Genomic DNA, 24845 nt, shown 5'->3' on the forward strand with positions numbered 1-24845 from the left:
TAGAGAGAGAGAGAGAGTTGTAACTAAGTTCTAGAGATTCATATGCATTGGAAGCTGTGAATTTATTTATTTAGTAAATAACTGTTGAGTACCTACTCCATGCCAGGAACAAGGATACACAGTGAACAAAACAAAAAACCTCCCTGCCATCACAGCACCTGTGATTTAGTGTCTTACTACAGAAGAGCTTCCCTGGTGGCTTAGTTGGTAAAGAATCGGGATGGGGACATGTGTACATCTGTGGCTGATTCATGCTGATGTATGGCAAAAACCACCACAGTATTGTAATTAGCCTCTAATTAAAATAAATAAATTTAAAAAAATAAAAAAAATTTTAATTGAAAAAAAAAAAAAGAATCCACTTGCAATGCAGGAGATCTAGGTTCAGTTCCTAGGTCAGAAAGATCTCCTGCAGCAGGAAATGACAACCCACTCCAGTATTTTGCCTGGAAAATCCCATGGACAGAGGAGCCTGGGGGGCTACGGTCCATGGGGTCACAAAGAGTTGGACATGACCGAGCGTACATGCATTATATGTTAATATTACATCCTGTATTTTGTAATTATCTGTTTCTTCTATGTGGAAAGCAAATTTATTTCTTATATTGACTTTGTATCTAGCAACAGGAGATAGAAAAATAACCTATGATAAATTAGTAAGATTAGTAATAATAGTTTATTGTAGATTGTTTTGAAATTTTGCATGTATATCATTTGCATCTTCCTTTTTAAACCTTATATTTTTGATTATTTTAGATTTTTCTTGCCATTGTTGCACTGCTTAGAATCTCGACCATTACCTTGGTTAATGGTGATAGCATCTTTATTTCCGGTTTTTTACAAGGGAAAGCTTTCAACATTCAGCATTAATCATAATGTTCATTGTATGTTTTTTATTTTAAGTACCCTGTGTCATCGTAAGAAAGTTCTCAAGTTTTCTTCTATTTTTACTTTGCTAATAGTGTTTAGCATGAATAGAAATTGAATTTTATCAGTGTTTTTTCTGCATGTATTTGAATGATTATATGATTCTTTCCCTTAATGTTGTTAACATGTTGAATTATGATTGGCTTTAAAAAAATGCTAAACCAACTTAGTATTCCTAGAATAAATCCAACTTAATCTTTATGAATTATCTTGTTTTACATATCTGGATTCCATTTACTGGAATTTTCATCAGGGTTTGTTCATCTATGTTCATGAGAGATATTGATCTGTAATTTTTCTTTCTTATGATGTCCTTGTGAAGTTTTGTGTCAAGGCTGTTCTGTTCCCATAAAACATGTTGGGGAGTGTTTCCTTTGATTTCTATACCCTGAAAGAAAATGGCAAATCTTTAATAAATGCCAAAGCTGATATTCAAACTAGGCAGGCGAGCTTTTAATTACTATGGTTTGTTGATTTTCATCTTAGTTTTTCTCTTTGTCTCTCAATATATATCTCTAAACCCCCATTTCCTCCAGGGAAACATCAAGAGACCTATCTAACATTTGCATTTGCAGTGTGTGGGTGTTTGTATTAGTCGCTTAGTCGTGTCGGACTCTGTGACCCCATGGACTGTAGCCCACCAGGCTTCTCTGTCTATGGAATTCTCCAGGCAGGAATACTGGAGTGGGTTGCCATTTCCTCCTCTGGGAATCTTCCTGACCCAGGGATCAAATCCCAGTCTCCTGCATTGCTGGCAACTGTGCTTAGTCTTAAAAGAGAGGAAGCCTGAGATGGAAAGCCTGAATCTTTTCCAATGAGCAGTAAGCCTACCTTTTGCTCTGCACAGGCTTTATTTCTGTTTTCAAATGCATCACTCCCCCTCCTAGCTTCGAAGACTGGAAACGTAGTATTTCCCCTGCCAAGACTCTTCCTTGCACCGGAGTTATTAACAGTTCATCCCTAAGATCTTAGCCTAAACATTCCTTCCTCACAGAAGTCTTCTCTGATCCCTATGGTTTGGCATTAGAAAAGTGCTTTTCTCCTTTAGTGCTCTTTTTTTTGCATACTTTTCTTCTTCTACATAATATTTAATCACAACTGTAAGGAAATTGTTGAGTAAAATTTGTGTCTCCAGCTAGAATATAGGCTCCATGAGGGCATAGACTGTCAATCTTATTCATGGTGAGCACACAGTAAGCCCTTAACACATGTTTTTTAAATGGCTTAATTATCTAATTTATGCTTCTCAGCAGCCTTTTGAGGGCATGTATCTATTACTCCAATTTTGTGGATGGATAAAAGGGTTGATGACATAATGCGTATTTTTACTTTTCCACAGATTTCACCAAGACCTCTTGATTTATTCTTTGCTTCCTATCATCACTACAATAATCTTATCTGACCTTCATCCCATGTATCTTTTACTGGCTTGCATATTTTATAAACTTGGTGGGTAGTAGGGTTGGGGAGGAGGGAGGTAAAAAAGGTAGCCTAGATCATAGACAGTGGATGATACTGGAAATAACAAAGAGTAGTATATAGTATATATTAATACTGTAATAATGATAATGTAAAGATGCTTCTCCTTGAAAGGAAAGTTATGATCAACATGCTGCTGCTGCTGCTAAGTCACTTCAGTCGTGTCTGACTCTATGCAACCCCATAGACGGCAGCCCACCAGGCTCCCCTGTCCCTGGGATTCTCCAGGCAAGAACATTGGAGTGGGTTGCCATTTCCTTCTCCAAGGCATGAAAGTGGAAAGTGAAAGTGAAGTCGCTCAGTCGTGTCCGACTCTTAGCGACCCCATGGACTGCAGCCTACCAGGCTCCTCCATCTATGGGATTTTCCAGGCAACAGTACTGTAGTGGGGTGCCATTGCCTTCTCCTAGACAGCATATTAAAAAGCAGAGACATTGCTTTGCCAACAAAGGTCTGTCTAGTCAAGGGTATGGTTTTTCCAGTAGTCATATATGGTTATGTGAGAGTTGGGCTATAAAGAAAGCTGACTGCAGAAGAATTGATGCTTTTGAGCTGTGGTGTTGGAGAAGACTCTTGAGAGTCTCTTGGACTTCAAGGAGATCCAACCAGTCCATCCTAAAGGAGATCAGTCCTAGTGTTCATTGGAAGGACTGATGTTGAAGCTGAAACTCCAATACTTTGGCCACCTGATGCAAAGAACTGACTCATTGAAAAAGACCCTCATGTTGGGAAAGATTAAAGGCAGGAGAAGGGGATGACAGAGGATGAGATGGTTGGATGGTATCACTGATTTGATGGGGATGAGTTTGAATAAACTCCAGGAGTCGGTGATGGACAGGGAGGCCTGGTGTGCTGTGGTCCGTGGGGTCGGGAAAAGTCGGACCCGACAGAGTGATTGAACTGAACTGAACTGAATACATAGCTAGTTGTTGTTTAGTTGCTAGGTCGTGTCGTACTCTTTTGCAATCCCGTGGACTGTAACCCACCAGGCTCCTCTGTCCATGGGATTTCCCAGGCAAGAATACTGGAGTGGGTTGCCATTTTCTACTCCGAGGGCTGTTCTGACCCAGGGATTGAAGCTGTGTCTCCTGAATTGCAGGTGGATTCTTTGACACTAAGCCACCTGGGCTTCCCTGATATCACCTCTAAAGTGAGAAGCAAATCTAATGATAAAAAATTCAGATTTAGAACTCCAAGTATAGTTCTAGCTGGCTCAAAATATTTGCCTTTGTAATGGAGTTGGTTCTGTGAATCTAATTAAACTTTTGCAGTTTTCTGAAAGGTTGGTTAGTCTCAGGATTTAGAAAAGAAATGACTGTAATTAAGGCAGGTCAAAAGATCAGTTGACCACTAACGGCACAAACATAGTGGGTATAACTTTTTCATGAGAAGACTCAGTCGAGTTCTTGAGTAAAATACATTCCTTCAACAAGCTGGTGTGTAATGACTGCTTTCCAGAAGTCCCAGTGTCATTGAAAATGCATATTTTGGACAAGATTACATTTTTTGTTGCTCTGGCTCTTGTAAAGACAATGCCAAGAGAAAGAAATCCATTTATTTTTTTCAAGGAATATATTAATATTTATTTAAGTAAGATCATAACCCTGTGTTTGGAATGTATTTATAGAAAAGGGAGAAAAACAGACTGCAATTAGTTTTCTTGTATCTAGGACAAGCTTGTTATAACAGTCAAGGGACACATTTGATGGGTGCTATTTTAGCATCGACTATTTTGAAAACTAAGAAAAAACTGCTTTAAGTCAATATTATCCAATTTAAAAATACTAAGTTGGACCATATACCATAACATATATATTTACCCATATCAAATCTTCCATGAATCAGGTATGCACACCAACTTTCCACTTTACGGGTGGCTCAATTATCTTGGTATACTTAACATTTTTCATGAATCATGCCTAAAAAGATTATAATGCTATTTTCTTTCTTTCTCTCTCAAGAAGCCAACTGGAGATGGTGACTAAATCTGGAACGGCCTTTGTGTTCCCTGTCCTGCTTATGATAGCATTGACTCCTAGGGGATGGTGGTCCACATCAGTGGTTGGACTGTCTACTCTCCAGCCCGTCACATCTCAGCAGCTCTGTTCTCCTCCCAGTTTCCTCTCCTCCCTATCTCTTTCTCAAAAATTAGGATATCTCTAAGGATAAAAACAGTAGGAAATGGTAGGCTACATGAGAGGTACAGGAGGTCAGAAGACACACCTGGGTTAGGGGAAGTTGGAGACACTTGCTGAATGAAGTGGCATCAAGTTAGGGGGTGGAGGTGCACAGAGATTAGAGGAAGGGCTTCCGGCATGTGAGAGACATGCGGCCCACAATTTAAGTTTTTTTTTTTTTTTTTTTTTGGCCATGCATTGTGGCATGTGGGACCTTGGTTCCCTGACCAGGGATTGAACTCATGCCCCTGAATTGGAAGCATGGGGTCTTAATCACTGGATTGCCAGAGAAGTCCCTATTAAGTATTTGAAGAAAAAAGGATATTTCAAAAAATGAAATAAGCACATATTCAGTGAAAGTGTGAAAACCACAGTTTTCTTTGAGTGACTTGAATGCTTGGCTAGATGTTCTTAGACCAGAACCTTTCCCTACACATGGAGCCTCTGGTAGATGAGTTCCTTTTAATAAAGACATTCTTTTCCCTTCTGCTCTTTCCCAGAGGCTCATGGTCCTGCCAGTAAGACCTTTTGGGAACAACTGTAACTAACAAGAGAGATTAAGAGGTAGGATGTCAGCTGGCTGTCACATCCCAAGTTAGATGTGTCATTGTCTGTCCTCATTGCAAATTGAGAAACTTGCAGCACTTATCACAAAGGCAACAATGGCTTATTGTTTAATTACTGTTTTAATGTCTGTTCTTTATTGCAAATCTATTGAACGTCGTGAAGGAAAGTACATAAAGCACATAGCTGGTACTCAGCAGATAACTGTGGAATGAATACTTTGCCTTCATCCATTCATAACTGAGAATGTTGAAAGAATAAGAGTACAAAAGTTGTTCTATTTATCTAAAGTTTATGTTGTGTAGTAGGAGTAATGAGTGATTAGGTTGGGAAGACACTGCCAGAACTATCAGAGATGAGTTATTTTTTTTAGGAGTGGAGTTGTGAGCCCCACCAATGACATCTAGAACCATATATCTAGGAAGAGTCCACTAGTTCATTCATTCTTTAAATGGTAGTGATTGAGTACCTACCATTTGCTAGGTACTCTAGAAATATCAAAATGAATATATATGGAATATACATAGAATGAAGCTCCTATTCTCAAGAATCTTATGGTCTAGTGGGAGATGGAGGTAAATACCCAGTCAGTATGGGGCGCTAAAATGAGCCTAAGTCCAGAAATTCTAGGGGCCCATCAGTCAAGTTCATTGACTTTGCAAGAGCCACGGGAGACAATCTGAGAGATGTAACACCTAAGCTGTTTCTTGAAGGATGACAGTGAGCTGATTAGATGAAGAAACTGGAGGGAAGGCAAAGGAAGATTATTCTAGGTAGAAAAGCAACATGTGTTCAAAGACACAGAGCTGAGGAATGCCTCAAATAGGTTATCTCAGTGCAGATACTAATGCAGCAATTAGTATCACTGGATACTAATTGGTATCCAGTCACTGGGTACCCTGGTCACTGCAGCAATTTCTGCTGTCTATTCCAGTGTTTTATGATGTATAAGATGTGGGAAGCACTGGTCTAGAAGCTATAAAGGGCATGATACATTTAGAGAACTGCACGAAAGTTGGACTATTTGAGGCATGGGGAAGGATGCTGGCCAATATTGGATGAGATGGTTGGATGACATCATCAACTCAATGGACATGATTTTGAGCAAACTCCAGGAGGTAGTGAAGGACAGGGAAGCCTGGGGTGCTGAGTCCATGGGGTTGCAAAGAGTTGGACACAACTGAGTGACTGAACAGCATTAATACAACAACATTGTCATCAGTACTCTAATCTTCAAACCAGCGAGATCAAAACTACAAAAATTGAAATAAGATTTGAGTGTGTTACAAACTTCCAGTACCCCAGTCATTTATGAAAAGTAATTTTATTTTTGTCTCCTTTGTCCACCTCCTTGAACTTCAAGGAGCATTTGGTTGGGTGTGGTCAGTTCTGGGACTCTCATGGTGCAGAATCAGGGGACTACTGAGAGATGGACAGGATTAGAAAGACAAAAGAAAGGGGAAAAAGAACAAATGGCAAACACCGTATTGATCCTGAGCAGGAGGAGTTTTGAGTGAACAAGTGGAAGCAAGAGCTTATGTGACTGTGGCGCATTAACTGAAACTGAGTAGATTTTCGTTAAGATTTACAAGTGCAGGTGTTGAAATTCTTTAAAAAATTACTTTAGAATATGGAACTCTTCTCCAAATGTGACACTGAAGAGACACTGGACTGTCTGAAGCATCGAGATTTATTTGAGTTGCAGCACATGCATGCTTCTAGAGAGAAGGAAGTTTTGTGGAATGTGGGAAATGATGTCTAGATTTAGAACCTGAGTAAATGATTCCTGCTTTTGATGTTTAGTTGTGGCATGATTTTAGTTAAGCCTCTATCATCTCTTGGAGCCTTTCTATACCTCGATCTCCTTGTAAGTGAATCAGGAAGTATCTTTTCTATATATACCTAATTATATTGGCTATATACTCATATAATATGACCTCACTGAGTCAATGTGAATGATAAATAAAACATGAAAGCACTATGCAAATTATGAAGAGTTAGAGTTTCATAATAGCAGTAATAATTATGAGGTTAATGTTAACAAGAAAGTATCTTCTAATTTTTTAAACAGCATAGAATGACACCCTTAGTGGCTTTTGAGAAGTGATAGTTGATGGTGTTTACAAGGAGGAGACAATAAAAGATAGCATCCCTTAGTTTGGGATGGCAATGGCTTCAATTTTGAGAAAACTAACTGCTCACCAGGAATGACTCTGAACTTGTGAATAGTACAGCTTGAAATCATCACTGTCTCCTCTTTCACATTCTTCTGATACATATGAACACCTATTGTTCTATCTGGAATTGCCACAGTACAGTCCCTGTGTTCTCTGGTTCTGGCATGCTGTAAAATCCTGAGATAGAGGGGGAACTAATAAATTATTTGACAGGAAATACAGAAAAAAAGTCTTTGTAATTCACAGTTCTGACATAATGAAAAGCTTATAATTCACTAGTGTGACCTCACAGCTGTGAATGACAAGTTTCACTTGACTTGTTCACAATTTGTCTTTGAATTTATACCATGAAAAGTGAGAACCATATTGTCAAACTGCCACTCCATATTGATATATTACTGCTGAAGATTAAGAAACATTTTGTCAAAAAGCAGGAAAATAAAAATACCTTAAAAGAAGATGAAGTGTTTTTTTCTTTCTTTATTAAGTGTAGTTGATTTACAGTATTATATTAGTTTCAGCTGAATAGCATGGTGATTCGATATTTTTATGCATTACACACCATACAAAGTTATCACAATGTGCCATGTATTACATCCCTGTGGCTTACCTATTTCATAACTGGTAGGTTGTACCTCTTAATCCCCTTCACGTATTTTCACCCTTTCCCCCACTTCATACCTATCTAGGAACCACTAGTTTGTTCTCTTTATTTATGATCCTGTTTCTGTTTTGTTATATGTGTTTGTTTTTTAAATTTTACATACGTGCGATTGAAAACATAGAGTATTTGTCCTTCTCTGATTTATTTTACTTAGAATAATACCTTAAAGTCCATCCATGTTGTTGCCAATGGCAAGATTTCATCCTTTTTTGTGACTGAATGATACTCTACTACATACAAGTATTATATACATGTGTGTGTGTGTGTGTGTGTGTGTATGAATCAGTGCACAAAGCCTCCCATAATAGCAAGTATGGCTCCTGTTGAAAACACATAATAGAAATGTGGCTTCCCTTGTGGCTCAGCTGGTAAAGAATCGCCTGCAATGTGGGAGACCTGGGTTCGATCCCTGGGTTGGGAAGATCCCCTGGAAATGGGAAAGGCTACCCACTCCAGTATTCTGGCCTGGAGAATTCCATGGACTGTATAGTCATTTGGGTCACAAAGAGTTGGACATGACTGAGCAACTTTCACTTTCACTTTCAATAGAAATGTGCATCTACATAGTACGTATCGTGGAGAACAGTATCTAAAGGTGACTTGGCTAGGACAATCCCTGTTAACATGCCCACCATAAAAAGAAAAATAAAATTGAGGGCTCACATTAGAGCTGGAGATCATTTAATATTCTCCTCCTCTGGTAGCTCAGTTGGTAAAGAATCTGCCTGCAGTGCAGGAGACCCAGGTTCGACCCCTGGGTAGGGAAGATTCCCTGGAGAAGGAAATGGCAACCCTTTCCAGTATTTTTGCCTGGAAAATTGCATGGACAGAGGAGCCTGGCGGGCTACAGTCCATGGGCTGGCAAGAGTCAGACATGGCTTAGTGACTAAACCACCACCACCATTTAATGTTACTACCACAAAACTTTGCCAGTCAACTGAACTCTTGTATGTATGTATATCATCTAAAAAAATCTCTTTGATCAGATCTTTTTCTTGATAGTTGTACTTCAAGAGTGGAGGGCAAGAAAGATAAAGCTAGTACTACATTTCACTTGTTTAGATGATAGATAAAAGTTCTCTATACTGGACACAGATCTAATACTTTTTAACTTTTTAAGACTCCAACTAAAATATGCCAAAGGGATTGTCCTTCTGATAGTACTTTTCTTTGTAATCTTTAATTTTAATATAATTTCAAAATTATAGAAAAGTTTTAAGGATGGTGCTAAGAATTGTTGTATACCTATAGCCAGATTTATAAATTGTTTAAATTTTGCCTCATTTTCTCCATAACCATTTGAAATTGAGAGGTAAAGCATCTCTTCGTCCCTAAATATTTCAGTGTGGATTTCCTAAAAACAAGAACACATGAGTCTTATGGGAAAATGAAAGTGTTAGTCGCTCAGTTGTGTGTGACTCTTTGTGACTGTAGCCCACCAGGCTCCTCTGTCCACGGGATTTCCCGGACAAGAGTACTGGAGTGGGTTGCCATTCCCTTCTTCAGGGGATCTTCCCTACCCAGAAATTGAACCCGGGTCTCCCACATTGCAGACATTTACCAGCTGAGTCACCAGAAAATCCCTCTGATGTGTAGTCCATATTAAAATTTTTCAATTTCCCCAGTAGTCTTCTTTATAAGTAATTTTTTCTTCATTGGAAAGTCCTTTTCCCCTCTCCCTTCTATACACAGATGTACATGGGAACATAATTTGCAATAGTCAAAACTGGAAACAAACAAAATGTCCTGCAATAGGCAAATAGTTAATAAACTTTGGTACATTTATACTGTAAAATGCTACTTAGCAATAAAAAGAAATGGATTATTGATCCATGTAACAACTTTATTCTCAACTGTATTATGCCAAGTGAAAAAAATCCAATCAAATAGTATATAATTTGATTTACACAACATTCTCAAAATGACAAAATTATAAATAGGGATAATAGATTAGTGGTTTCCAGGGGTTAGGGAAGGTTTTTTGTGTTTTTTCTTTCTTTTTTTTGTGGGAGTCACTATAAAGGGTAGCCTGAAGGAGATCTTTTGTAACTATGGAATGTTTTGATGTGGTTGCACAAATTTATAGGTGACAAACGGGACTAGTATTAAACACACACATTTTACCAATGTCAGTTTTCAGGTTTTGATATGGTTGTACAGTTACATCAGATGTAATCATTGGAGGAAATTGGGTAAAGGATGCATGTGATGATTCTGCATTGTTTTTGCAACTTCCTGTGAATCTGTAATTATTTCAAATGGAAATTTTAAAGAAGTTACAAGCATTTTATGACAGGTATATGACTTATGTAAAAAAGGTGTTTAATACAAATTAATTCTTCAGAGGACTAAAGATTATGTATACCATAGGGTTACGCCCCCAGTTTGAACACACTTCTCACCTCACTGAGGCTTTGACACCAAGTTCTGGGACCCTCTATGTAAACGTCCTCCTCACGCAGCTTGAGCTCTGACACCTGGGCTCAGGTGCCCTCCCCAGCACACCTGCCTCTTCCCTCTGGGCTCTGGCATCTGTGCCAGGCCACTGCTGCCTCCCCTCCATGCATGGAGGCCTTGTCAAGCCTCCTAGGCTCCACCTCAGTACCCTCATCACAGACACCTCTGGCTCCAGCACCCTGTGCCAGGCCACCCTTCTTCCTCCTGGGTGCTGTGCTCACCCATCTTGGGCTCTAATATACAACTCTGGACCACCATGGCTCAGACTGTAAAGAATCTGCCTGCAATGCAGGAGACTGGTGTTCGATCCCTGGGTTGGGAAGATCCCCTGGAGAAGGGCATGGCAACCCACTCCAGTATTCTTGCCTGGAGAATCCCACGGACGGGAGTCTGGTGGGCTACAGTCCACGGGGTCACAAAGAGTCAGATGTGACTGAGTGATTATCCCTTTCCCTGGACCGCCGTGGCCTGCCCTCTTCTTCTCCCTAGTGACCTATGTTGTTTGGCTCTGGCTAATGGCTTTTGAACTAAATTGCTCTGGAAAGGAAAGAAGGGAGGGAGGGGAGGCAGAGGAGAGACTGGAGAGGGGTTTTGACAGAGTTTATTCAGATCAAGCTATAAACCCAGGGACATCATTCCTATTTTCCTTTTGTTTTCAGGGATATTATTCTTTGAACAATTTTAACATTTAGCCAACATTTCAACATTCCATGCCTTCCTCAGGGTACTGGAGAGGCTTATTCTCTGCAAACAGCTGTTCAGCATGATACCACCAGGGTCCTCCAGTATATTTATAGCTTTGGAATTCACAACTACCTATAATTTATACATGCATAGTTCTTCAAAAAAATGTAAAAATTAAATCCTTCTAACTTATAGGGAGTATGGAATCCAATCAGTTTTAGCAAGCTTGCCTGTATATTAATTATCATTTATCTGAATGCTGTTTAAAAAACTCATAAATCTGTAAAAACTTACATTTTGTAACCTTGATTGAACATGATTCCTAAGCTCCTCTTGCAATTTGGGAATTTTGCAAGTCCTGGAACAAAGAACAAAATGTCATCATGAAACTCATTTTTATGATGAAATGGTGGTTATAACATAATTATTATAATGAATGCTAAAATCTAGCTATAATTCAACATATTTGACCATAACACTTCTACAGTGACTCTAGTTGTGACAGATTTACTCCCAAATAATGTGATCAGCTGCGGCTGGATGTTCTCCTTCACGTAGGTGGTGTCACGGTTTATTATAACAATTACAGGGCTATGGGGGTGAGGCTTTCAGACCATTGTGTTTCCTCCTAGGAAAGAATCTGAAAAGAAGACACTGCTTTGTATATCAACTTTGTAGTGAAAAGTGAGGACCAACTGCAAATAAGACCTATTCTTCTATAGAACAAACTGCCAAAAGCTAGAAAGTGATGACTGATGCTCTGCTTATCGTGATAGGTTGAAGAACAATTTTGCATGTTCACCAGGCAGGAAATGTAGCTGTGATCCCCATTACTGACAAAAGACAGTGCAGGCAGGATTCCATGGCTGTCTTGCTTCAGTCTGTGACATTAAGGTTCAACCTCTGCACAAGACACATAAATATTCTTTGGATTTTCTTCAGTAAGCACACGCTAGAGGTTAATAATGTGGGGATGTTGGATTCCCTGCTGTTTTAAATAATTTCATGGAAAATCTAATGCAGTAGGACACTAGTTTAGAAAGGTTATTACCCTCATCAAACGATAGCACTTCTTTCCTATTACTCTGTAGCAATTTCTTGCCCTTACAGCTCCTCTCTCTTCATTTACCACAAATGATTCTTCAAAACGATGCTCTGTGGTTGGGTGAAGATGGGATTGGAGAAAACTTAATCCCTAATCAGGGCCCTGTCAGTGCTCATAGGACTCTGCATCTTTCTTCTGCTTGTTGGAGCTTAGATACAAAATGGAGATGCACACTCATTGGAAGGGTGTCATTGGAACCCAGTCCCTATCACCTTGCTGGGGCCATCTGACACAGGACCCTGAGATCCAGAGCCCACGGGGAGCCTCCAGGCAGTTATAGTTTTAGTAACTCACCTGAACTTTTCGCAACTAATTGGCTCTCTGATTTGATAAGTTCCTGAGTCTCTATCACCTGTGTTGTTGCAGGTACTTATAACTGACCCTACTGATGCTCTTAGGCTCAGAGGAGAGTATTGGGGGTAAGGAACACTATGGGGTTGCATGGACTGTGCCATTCCAGGCTTTCTAAGTGTGAGAGAGATTGCCTTTTCTTCTTTTCTTGCCAAGATACAAAGTTTTGGTAGGAGGCCATGTGCATGTCCCGGCCTTCCTTGCAAATGGGTACCATGTGACTAAATTCTAGCCAATGAGGTTTGAGCAGAAGTTGTTTGGGTAGGACCTCACTTAAAACAGTGAGAGAGAGCCAGCCAATCATAGGCTTCTATTTGGGGCAAACAACTGTTCTGGTTTGCCTACAATTGTGGAAGTTTCAGAGAGATGAGACTTGTAGTCTTAAAACCCAAACAGTCCCAGGTAAACTGGATAAATTTATCATTCTGCCTTCCTTTCTTTCAGCAGATTATAGGTGTGATGGTTGGAGTTGTAGCAGCTATCTCATGGTCATAAGATGACAAGCAATATCTAAGGGTGACTGGGTTAGAGGATAAGAGGAACTTGGTTCCATTGCAACTGCTCTTGACTTCTTGGTACATGAGGAAAAACAACTCCCCAATTAGTGAAACAATCTTTTAATTTTTTTGAGTGTAGTGGTCCTCTTTTCTAACAGTCACAAATTCCATTAGTGTTAACTTGATTAAAGAGCTCTATTTTGCCCATGTCAGGGGAAGACATTCCCTTTTGACTGAAGCAAGTTCAATTCCCTAGAGAAAGATGGCTTCAACATTGTGGGAATGGTTCAAATCCTTTCAGATGCTAACCACTTCCTCCCTGAACCTCATTCTGAATTTCATTATCCCCAGGCCTCATCCCTTGAAAACTTACTCTCAAAAGAACCCTGAGACAGATTTGACACGCTCATGGAGAAGTTTGGTGTTTGGAGGGAAGGACCCTCGAAGGTGATGTGGCCTCTCAGTGTCTTAATTTACTGATGAGGAAACAGAAGAGGCGGGGTGTGGGGGCCTGGACCCCAGTGGATTCACTGTCTTTGGTATGGGTCCTGCCTCTCCTTGGGATACCCTGAGCCCACCGTTTCTCAGCCCCTCCTTTGATTGTGAACTTGAATGTCAGTCCAAGTTGTATGGACTGAACAAAGTTGAATGCTCTCCTGTTGTCGCCAAAGATGGTAATCTATGAGATGATCCAGAGTGCATATCAACGTGTGTTTGTAGATAGCCTTCTGCCGGTAAATTAGATGGAAGGAGACTTTACACTTTGTAGATGTGAAAAGAGAAAGGCTGAAGGGCTCAGGGCCCATTTGTGGTGGGGTTGTGGCCCTGTACTCGGATGGCATAGGAGCTGCTGTTCTTCATGAGGGCTACTAGGAAAGAACCCCTCCAGAAAGTGAAATGATCTGAATTTTACATGAAGTTCTGGTTGACAAGGTAGAAGAGAATTGCGTGCGTGTCAAGTTGCTTCAGTTGTGTCTGACTTTTTGCCACCCTATGGACTGTAGCCCACCAGGCTCCTCTGTCCATGGGTTTCTCCAGGCAAGAATACTGGAGTTGGTTGCCATGCCCTCCTCCAGGGGATCTTCCTGACTCAGGGATCAAACCTGCATGTCTTATGTTTTCTGCATTGGCAGGCGGGCTTTTTACCACTAGTGCCACCTGGGAAGCCCAAGAAGAGAGTTGGGCCAAACTAAACAGTCATTCCCAGGAGATGTTAAAACTGGGAAGAGAGTGAGCATCTTTTCCCACCTTTTCCCACAGGCAGCTTACATTGGATCACAGAGTGGGGAGTGTTTTGGTAAGTGGACTTTGCCCCTGGGAGCCCCCTACACAAAAGTGAAATTCCCTCAGCCCACCAGTGAAGGTTTTTATTTGCGTGGAGAGACAGTGCCCTACCTATGAACCACATTTTAAAATGCATTTTGAGATTTGAGCTAATAATGTGAATGACATTCAGTGAGATTGCCAAATGCTGGTAATTTACTCTCATTTTCACATTAATGTGGGCCCACCTGTGATGAATTGGAAACTAAATAAGCACATCAGTTTTAATTAGATATTTCAGAGACTGGATCTAGTTAAACAGCAGTATTCATTCTTATCTATTAAATTGTGAAAGTTTAGCACAGTTTTCAGAAGTTTACACCTCTCCCCTCCCCCCACCATTTGCCCTTCTCTTTTGTTTTGCAAATAAATACTCTTTTCTTTTGGAAACTTTTGAGTTAAAAAGTGCCTGGTTTGCTGCAAGGAGAAAGAAAATGATTGCATTTAAGTCTTAAAAAGCTAAACAGACCATCAAGTTCATTCCTTATTTGTTTTATATTAAGAAACATAATTTTGGGAACCTTTAAAAAGACAAATATAAGATTATGATTACCTGGAAGATACTGACTCTGACACTAAGAATTCTGTGTTCCTCAAACACTGATGTACATATCAGGATCTAAGAACACCACTAGTGTAGGGCTAATAGAGTATGGCTGAGTGACCTTCTATAGGAGAAAGGAGCCAATTTTCAAAATCCAAGATGAGATATTACAGTCCTAACAAAGGCAAAATGTTCTCTGATGCAAAGGGTCTAAGATCTAATGAAACAGTGGGGGTAGATGTGGGGGTAACTTTGATTAATATTTGTGAAGGATGAGGAACTAGTATAGAAAATGAGCCTTAAAAATCAGCAGCCCTTAAAAAAAAAAAAAAACCTCAGTAATCCTGAAAGAATTATTTATAGGTGCAATTTTTGTGTTGGTTCTAATATTCTCCAGTGTTATTCTCTGTGTTTCTACCTGGTTAGATTGTGAACTCAGGGAGGGTAAGCTGTGTCTGTCTTGCTGTGGTTACCTTCTCAGCACTCAGCATAGTGGTTGTTCCATGGTAGGTGTTTAATAAACGTTTGTATATCTTTATGTGCTTCCCTGGTGGCTCAGACAGTAAAGAATCCACCTGCAGTGCAGGACAGTAAGATTCAATCCCTGGGTCGGGAAGATCCCCTGGAGAAGGAAATGGCAACCCACTCCAGTATTCTTGCCTGGAGAATTCCATGGACAAAGAAACCTGGGGCTACAGTCCATGGGGTCACAAAGAGTCTATGTATTGCTAATCCCTGGCTCTAAAATATTCTCTCCCTGCAGATTTGAGTCATTGGCTGTGTCCTGTCTGTTCTTTCACCAAAAAGAATCATGGCTAACTTTAAAAAAAAATTCTGGATACACAAGAAAAAAATTACAAAAGGAGTCCATTTATTCTCAGAAAATAAAAAAAAAATGCTTAAAATATTTTTATTATAGTATTAATTACAGTATCAAAAAACAAAAATAAAAATCAATACTACAAGATTAATAAATTATGGTTAAGAAAATCATAGTACTTTCATACAGTAGACTTCTATGCAGTCATTGAAACAATGTTTTAGAATAATATTTAAGGACAAAATAATTCTCCTAATATATTGTTTCAAAGAAAGGTAACAAAAAAACTTTAGAGTATAATCACATTCTTAGAAGGCTTCTTACTAGAAAGAAGACAATTAAAGAATAGAAAAAAATTAAAGATTTCTAATACATTAAAACTTCTTTATACTTTTGCAAAGTTTTTGAGTATGAAATGTATTACTTTTAGATTCAGAAAACATGTTAAGGAAGTATAGGATTTCTTTAAATAAAACTGTCTTTTGCCGGATTTAAAGTGTGACATGATTTCCCAGGAGTCTAGCAATGGAGGGAGTTGAGTGGGCTTATGGGAGGGAAGGCTGTGGTTCGAATAAAGCAAAGATGTTTGTGTGGGAGATCTTGTGCTCTGGGATAATGGACTAGTTTGAGACCTGCTGCTCCAGTTTCCAGATCTTCCTGGACCATTGCCACAGCACATTATGAAGAAAAAGAAGTGTCTTAATACTGTCCCTATACAATTTCCAGGAAGAATTCACAAATGGAGACGGAAGGAGGAAGTAACGTTTAACAGTTCTTCCTACCAGTGTCTATGGCTTAATTTTATACACAGAGCTTTCTTTCACCCTGGAGTGAATAGCTTGGAAATTATTTTCAAGTTTGCTATTTTAGTTCTTCCCTATCTGCTTCTTGAATGATCTTTTAAAAAACAAAATCTGATTACATCTCTGCTTAAAATCCTTTAATGGATTTTCCCATTGCCTTTGAGGTCTCATTCAGACTCTTTATTATGATGCACACACGTACCATTGGTGATCATCTCCTGCTTTCCTCTTCTGCTCATCTCCCATTACTTTCCCAAGTGTGTCCTAGACTTCATCACACCTGACGACTCACAGCCTCTGAGCGTATCATCCCTGTTATTCACACTTCACTTCCTTCTAGAAGCCTCTTTAGAATGCCCTTCTCCACTTGACTTCTTCTTCCCTGCCTTCATACTTACCTTCACTACACACTTAGCACATGGCATTGAGGTTGGCTAACTTTCTTTCCATCACCTTACTGTCATCTTCTGCAGTTCAGGGATCAGCACTTGCCCATCTTCTATTTTAGTGTTTGCCATAAGACTTTTGGTCCACAATAGGTTTTCAGTAAACCTTTGTGCAGTTATGTGAGTGAATGCCTGAGACATTTTGATGGTGTGTACACACAGACACTTTTTACATTCACTCCTAGCCTTGTCTAAAGCTTTGTTTCCTAGTATCTTTCCAGTAGGCAGAGAACAGGGTCCCTTTGGATGTATGCTGTGGCCTGTGTCTAGTGAAGGTAGGTGTGGTTTGCAGAATAATGGTCCCCAAAGGTATGCATCCCCTAATGCCTGTGTATATGTTATCATATGTGCCAAAGGAACTTTGAGATGGAATCAAGTTTACAGACCTTAAAATAAAAAGATTATTCTGGTATAGCTGGGTGGACCCAGTATAACTATACGGGTCCTTAATTGTGGATGTAGGAGGCAGAGGTTGATAGATGCGATGGGAAGAACCGGGGGAGAGATTTGAAGTGTGAGAGGGGTTTGACCCACCACTGCTGGCTGTGAAAATAGGGCAAGGGGACCATGAATCAAGAAATGTAAGCAGCTTCTAGAACCTGAGAGCAGACCTCCCTTGATATCCAGCAGGAAAATAGTGACCTTAGTACTCCACCTTCAAGGAACTGAATTCTTCCAACAACACGAGTTAGCAGAACATAGATTCTCCCTGGAGCCTCCAGAAAGGGACACATTGCCTGACACCTTGATTTTAGCCCATGGAGACCCCTGTTGGCTTTTTGATGTAGAGAACTGCAAGATAATATGTTGTCCTAAGCAATTACGTTTGTGGTAATTTGTTACAGAAGTAATAGAAAACAAATACAGAACTTAGAACTATATAGTCTGTGATCCTCTTACTCCTTGGCTTTCCACTGGCTTCACCTGTTCTCTGCAGAGCAACCCAAGTAAAAGGAAACAAGAATAGACTGTCAACACCAACAAGAATAGAGGACCCTTCATAGTTGATCTAAAAAATGGGAGAATTAGGTGCCCTATGTGAATATGCATATGTTGAATAAGTTCTGCTATTAATTTCATTTTAAAAGCTTAATTTGGCTGTACATCTAACCTCCTTACCTCTGTCCTTCCACCTTCTCCCCACCATCTATACACATTCCCTCTATCTCTGTGTGTTTTTCTCTCTCCATTATCCCAGTCATGCTCATTCTCAACTACAGGTGGGCCATTTACCCAGAAAACCCTTAAGAAGTACAATCGGTGTAAGCCACATTAAGAATTCTGAACAGCAGATGAAATTTGTACTTGCCTCATGATGGTGACTACCTAGAACTGTGTGCCATCTTTTCACAAAGCCTAACAGGCATACGTTGGTATTTCTAAATATGAAATTTTTGCTTTTGTTCTTTTCCTGATCACATTTTTGGATTTACATCGCTTGATTTCACCAGGTGTACAAATGATACACAATCTCTAAAGGAGCCTCTGATAAACCACATGAATTTTTAAGTGGCACTATTCTGTTTCTCTTGCAATCTGTGTTGCTTTAGAAGGTGGTATTCTCTTTCTCATGGCTGTTGCTCCAGATGTCCCAAGATTGCTCTCTGCTGAAGCCTGCTGCAGGATGTAGAAGAAAGAGCGTTGACCCGGATGGGAGTCGAAAAGTCAATTTCAGCTCTGACAAAGCCATTGGACTCCAGAAAGACATCCATTCATTTTATTTCATTGTATATTCACTGAACTCCAGCTATTCACCAATACTATACTGGGCGTGGGGGTTACAAAGACAAATTAGATGTAGTTTCCCTTTCTTCAAGGTGCTCATAGTTTAGCGACGGGGAGGAACAAGTAAAGAAACATTTACAACACTGTGTGGGACTTTTGAGGTGGTGATTGTTTTACTTTGCTCAGGGCTGGAAGATGAGTTGAAGTCACACACACACACACACACACGGTGTCGCAGACCCGTAGCCCTGCGTACCCAATTACTAGCCACCTGGGAAAAGCAAGCTGATGGTCTATATTTTCTCTGTATATGGCCTGTATGCTGTTTTTTGTGCTGCTGCTGCTGCTGCTAAGTCGCTTCAGTCATGTCCGACTCTGTGCGACCCCATAGACAGCATCCCACCAGGCTCCCCCATCCCTGGGATTCTCCAGGCAAGAACACTGGAGTGGGTTGCCATTTCCTTCTCCAATGCATGAAAGTGAAAAGTGAAAGTGAAGTCGCTCAGTCGTGTCCAACCCTCAGCAACCCTATGGACTGCAGCCTTCCAGGTTCCTCCATCCATGGGATTTTCTAGGCAAGAGTACTGGAGTGGGGTGCCATTGCTAGACAGACATTTGAAGAAACAGAGAGCTTGAGACTGGAAAAATATCCAGAAGGATGAAACCAGGGACAATGACTTTTAAAGGACTGGCTTTTCTTTAGTTATGAAATGTTATTTGCATGGGTCTTTCTACAGGTGACATTATTTTCTATTGTGAATTATACTTTATAATTGCATGATACTGAAAAAATTCTCATGAATAATCATGTGATATAGATTCCATAAGTTGCTATTGAACTGAGATCTGTAGGTTTCCTCTGTGGCTCAGCCGCAAAGAATTCACGTGCAATGCAGGAGATGCAGAGATGTGATGCCAGTTTGATCCCTGAGTCTGGAAAATTTCCTTGAGGAGGAAATGGCAATCCACTTCAGTAATCTTGCCCAGAAAATCCCATGGACAGAGAAGCCTGGCAGGCTACAGTCCATAGGGTTGCAAAGTGTTGGACACGACTGAGCAACTAAACAATAACAACAACAATGTGAGATATACAGAAACGAAGACACAAAGACATTACATGTTTAAGGTGCCCTTTAAAAGTCATCATAAGAGGAATGTGGCGGAAAGTCTTGCTTTTAGTTCCATTGTAAAGAAACTTGTGGAGCAAAGGCCCTGTATTTTTTGACTACAAACTTCTTGCTTTCATCTTTCACATCATGCTGCTTTGAAGCACATATCCTGTGAATGGGGAAAGAATGGAATAATAATGTCAAATTAAAAGGATAGTACATTTTCTTTCAGTGATAATTATCCAAATATATAGTCGCAGAGCTGGAAGAAAAATTGCCTTAAGAGATTACCTTATCTGTGTCTTCATAATATCCTACTGTCTTATGACAATAAGACAAATATTATGACAATAAGAAGTCGAATATTACCTCCTTAATTAGTGACCCTGTATCTGGACTTTACAAGATAGGGGAAAAGCCTTCATCATCTTCATTTATCTGTTTATCTAAAACCATGGGGTAGGTTACTAAATGGATTTTAGTTAGTATTTTCTGTTGATTAATATTAGAAATGGCCAGTTACTATTTGATAGTGACACAATATTTAAAATTTGGAGACACAGTTTGTACTGAGTTCTTAAGAAAACTAAGCCAAAGTTATTTGAAACCAAGAATTCCAAAGAGGTGGTGATATAGTTGTGTCAGTCAGTCAGTCAGTTCAGTCACTCAGTCGTGTCCGACTCTTTGCGACTCCGTGAATCACAGCACGCCAGGCCTCCCTGTCCATCACCAACTCCCGGAGTTCACTCAGACTCGCGTCCATCGAGTCTGTGATGCCATCCAGCCATCTCAGCCTCTGTTGTCCCCTTCTCCTCCTGCCCCCAGTCCCTCCCAGCATCAGTCTTTTCCAGTGAGTCAGCTCTTGGCATGAGGTGGCCAAAGGACTGCAGTTTCAGCCTCAGTGTCAGTCCTTCCAGTTGTGTAATTAATTGTTTTTCAAAATGCATGCTGAGCAGTTCATTCTACCTTTAATTTTCATTAAGTTTTTATAACTTGAATGAACAAAACTTTGTACCTATGCTTTGTTTTCTAACTTCTATCCTGGTTTTTGGTCTAAAGCAACAAAATTAGGACTTAGCTACGTCTCGGGGAATAGTTCCTTAGTTCTCTTTATAATTCCATTTAATTATCTGCATGTAATTGAATTCGTCTTTACAATCATTCTTATTTTGATAATAATTTACTAAAAATAATATTTTACCTTAATCAACTTAATGTATATACAGGAGATAATGTACATAATGTGAAAGTGAAAGTGCTAGTTGTTCAGTTGTGTCTGACCCTTTGTGACCCCCATGGACCAATAGCTTGCCAGGCTCCTCTGTCTATGGAATTCTCCAGGCAAGAATACTAGAGTGGTATCCATTCCTTTCTGCAGGGGATCTTTCCAACTCAAGGATTGAATCCTGATCTTTTCCATTGCAGGCAGATTCTTTACCATCTGAGCCGTTAGGTACATAATGTATTTTCTTGCTTTATAGTGTAGCACACAACAGTTAAAAAAAACCACAAACCTTCATTTTATAGGCTATGCGGATTTTGTTAGTAGTAAAAAATTAACCTTGACAGTAATAATGATCCACAAACTTTAACCTATTTTGCTATAATGGCCTCGATCCTGGCTAACTATTTGACAAATGGGGATTTTGGTCCCCAGCAACAAGAAATGAGAGCATTTCAGTGGCCATGTGTGACCTTATTACCACGGCTGGAGAGATCATCTGAGGAGAAAACTCTGTCACCGGATGTAACAACAGCATCATCTGTGGACATAAGATACACATTTGCTGCACCGTAATAACTTCCACTGGGCATATATGTAATTGGTGAATGGATTATCTTTATAATTCATTTGAGGCTCAGAAAATTAAGGCTGTTATTTCAGCAGGATTATTTACTGTGAGCTGCTTAACTCATTGTGGCGTGTGGCTGTGGCTAGCTACATGTGTACAGAAGAGAATACTGCTGTTTACTTGGTCTGAGAATGTTCTGTCTGTTTTGTGATCTTAAAGACATCCCTGTCAGAACTTTTAAAAACCCAGTGATTTGAACCCCATATTTAGATCTCTTCTGAAAACAAAATATTTGTTGTTGTTCAGTTGCTAAGTCTGACTCTTTGCGACCCCACGGACTGCAGCACGCCAGGCTCCTCTGTCCTCCACTGTTTCTCGAAGTGTGTTCAAATTCATGTTCACTGAGTGGGTGATAGCTGTGAAAAAAAGATTACAAATAGCTGTGAAAAGAAGAGAAGCGAAAAGCAAAGGAGAAAAGGAAATATATACCCATTTGAATGCAGGGTTCCAAAGAATAGCAAGGAGAGATAAGAAAGCCTTCTTCAGTGATCAATGCAAAGAAATAGAGGAAAACAATAGAATGGGAAAGACTAGAGATCTCTTCAAGAAAATTAGAGATACCAAGGGACCATTTCATGCAAAGATGGGCTCAATAAAGGACAGAAGTGGTATGGACATAACAGAAGCAGAAGATATCAAGAAGAGATGGCAAGTATACACAGAAGAACTGTACAAAAAAGATCTTCACGACCCAGATGATCATGATGGTGTGATCACTCACCTACAGCCAGACATCCTGGAATGTGAAGTCAAATGGGCCTTAGAAAGCATCACTATGAACAAAGCTAGTGGAGGTGATGGAATTGCAGTTGAGCTATTTCAAATCCTAAAAGATGATCCTGTGAAAGTGCTGCACTCAATATGCCAGCAAATTTGGAAAACTCAGCAGTGGCCACAGGACTGGAAAAGGTCAGTTTTCATTCCAATTCCAAAGAAAGGCAATGCCAAAGAATGCTCAAACTACCACACAATTACACTCATCTCACACGCTAGTAAAGTAATGTTCAAAATTCTCCAAGCCAGGCTTCAGCAATACATGAACTGTGAATTTCCAGATGTTCAAGCTGGTTTTAGAAAAAGCTGACTCTTTGCATGGGGTCTCAAAGAGTCAGACTTAGCAACTGAACAAATTGCCAACATCTGCTGGATCATGGAAAAAGCAAGAGAGTTCCAGTAAAACATCTATTTCTGCTTTATTGACTATGCCAAAGCCTTTGACTATGTGGATCACAATAAACTGTGGAAAATTCTTCAAGAGATGGGAATTCCAGACCACCTGACCTGCTTCTTAAGAAATCTGTATGCAGGCCAGGAAGCAACAGTTAGAAGCAGACACAGAACAACAGACTGGTTCCAAATAGGAAAAGGAGTACATCAAGGCTGTATATTGTCACCCTGCTTATTTAACTTATATGCAGAGTACATCGTGAGAAACGCTGGGCTGGATGAAGCACAAGCTGGAATCAAGATTGCTGGGAGAAATATCAATAACCTCAGATATGCAGATGACACTACCCTTATGGCAGAAAGTGAAGAAGAACTAAAGAACCTCTTGATGAAAGTGAAAGAGTAAAGTGAGAAAGTTGGCTTAAAACTCAACATTCAGAAAACTAAGATTATGGCATCCAGTCCCATCACTTCATGGGAAATAGATGGGGAAACAGTGGATACATTGGCTGACTTTATTTTTCTGGGCTCCAAAATCACTGCAGATGGTGACTGCAGCCATGAAATTAAAAGACGCTTACTCCTTGGAAGGAAAGTTATGACCAACCTAGACAGCATATTAAAAAGCAGAGACATTGCCAACAAAGGTCCATCTGGTCAAGGCTATGGTTTTTCAAGTAGTCATATATGGATGTGAGAATTGGACTATAAAGAAAACTGAGTGCTGAAGAATTGATGCTTTTGAACTGTGGTGCTGGAGAAGACTCTTGAGAGTCCCTTGGACTGCAAGGAGATCCAACCAGTCCATCCTAAAGGAGATCAGTCCTAGTGTTCATTGGAAGGACTGATGTTGAAGCTGAAACTCCAATACTTTGGCCACCTGATGCAAAAATCTGACTCATTGGAAAAGACCCTGATGCTGGGAAAGATTGAGGGCAGGAGGATAAGGGGATGACAGAGGATGAGATGATTGGATGGCATCACCAACTCAATGGACATGAGTTTGGGTAAACTCTGGGGGTTGGTGATGGACAGGGAGGTGTGGCGTGCTACAGTCCATTGCTCTTTGCATCAAGTGACTAAAGTGTTGGAGTGGCAAAACATGAGAAACCCTGGTGATGGGGCAGAAAAGGAGACGTTAGACTCTTACATTTCACACTTGGACAGAGCACCCAGTGTTCATTTTCTATTTTCTAAGCTGGATCAGTTTCTATCCAGCCCATGAAAGCAACTCTCTGTGGAGTATTTCTGAATATTCAATGCCAGGTTCTTGTTTTGGCAAATCCTAGGGGAAGGAGGAAAGATTATTCACTCATTTCTCCCTCCCTTTCCTTCAGCTTTCTTGGGGCCCTGCCAGGAGCAGGGTTAGATTGCCAGTCCAGGAGGCCCACTTCACACTCCGAGAGGTGCTACTAGACCACTTATTATCCTCCTCTATGACTCCAGACTAAATCCACAGCTGAACAGTATGATGCTCCTTGCTAGTGTTGATCATTCTGGCAAAGCAGATTGTCAGTTCTGCAAGTTAATATAAGGAGTAAGCTTTGCTTGCAGTGGAAATACCTAAATTAAACTGATAGTTTCATGGTACACAGTGGTTTCTACTGCTGTCCTTTTCTACTTTTCCCTTTGGTTTTTGTGCTGCTTCTTTTTACCAACCCAAAGACTCATTTCTTTTTTTTTTTTTTTTTAACTATTTATTTTGCTTTTTTTTGAATGGACTCTAGGAACGGAACTTGTTCATATGTAGGGGACTTGCTTTATATAATAACAATCCCATGGACAAAGGAGCCTAGGGGGCTACAGTCCATAGGGTTGCAAAGAGTTGGGCACAACTGAAGCAATTAGCACACACAAAGCATGCACGCACATAGAGAGAGAGAGAGTGAGAGAGAGAATCAGTTTGCTGTACACCAGAAACGAACACAACATTGTAAATCAACTGTACTTCAATTTAAAAAATACACTATCCA

The sequence above is a fragment of the Bos mutus genome, chromosome 14, assembly GCF_027580195.1.
Source record: "Bos mutus isolate GX-2022 chromosome 14, NWIPB_WYAK_1.1, whole genome shotgun sequence".
NCBI lineage: Eukaryota > Metazoa > Chordata > Mammalia > Artiodactyla > Bovidae > Bos > Bos mutus.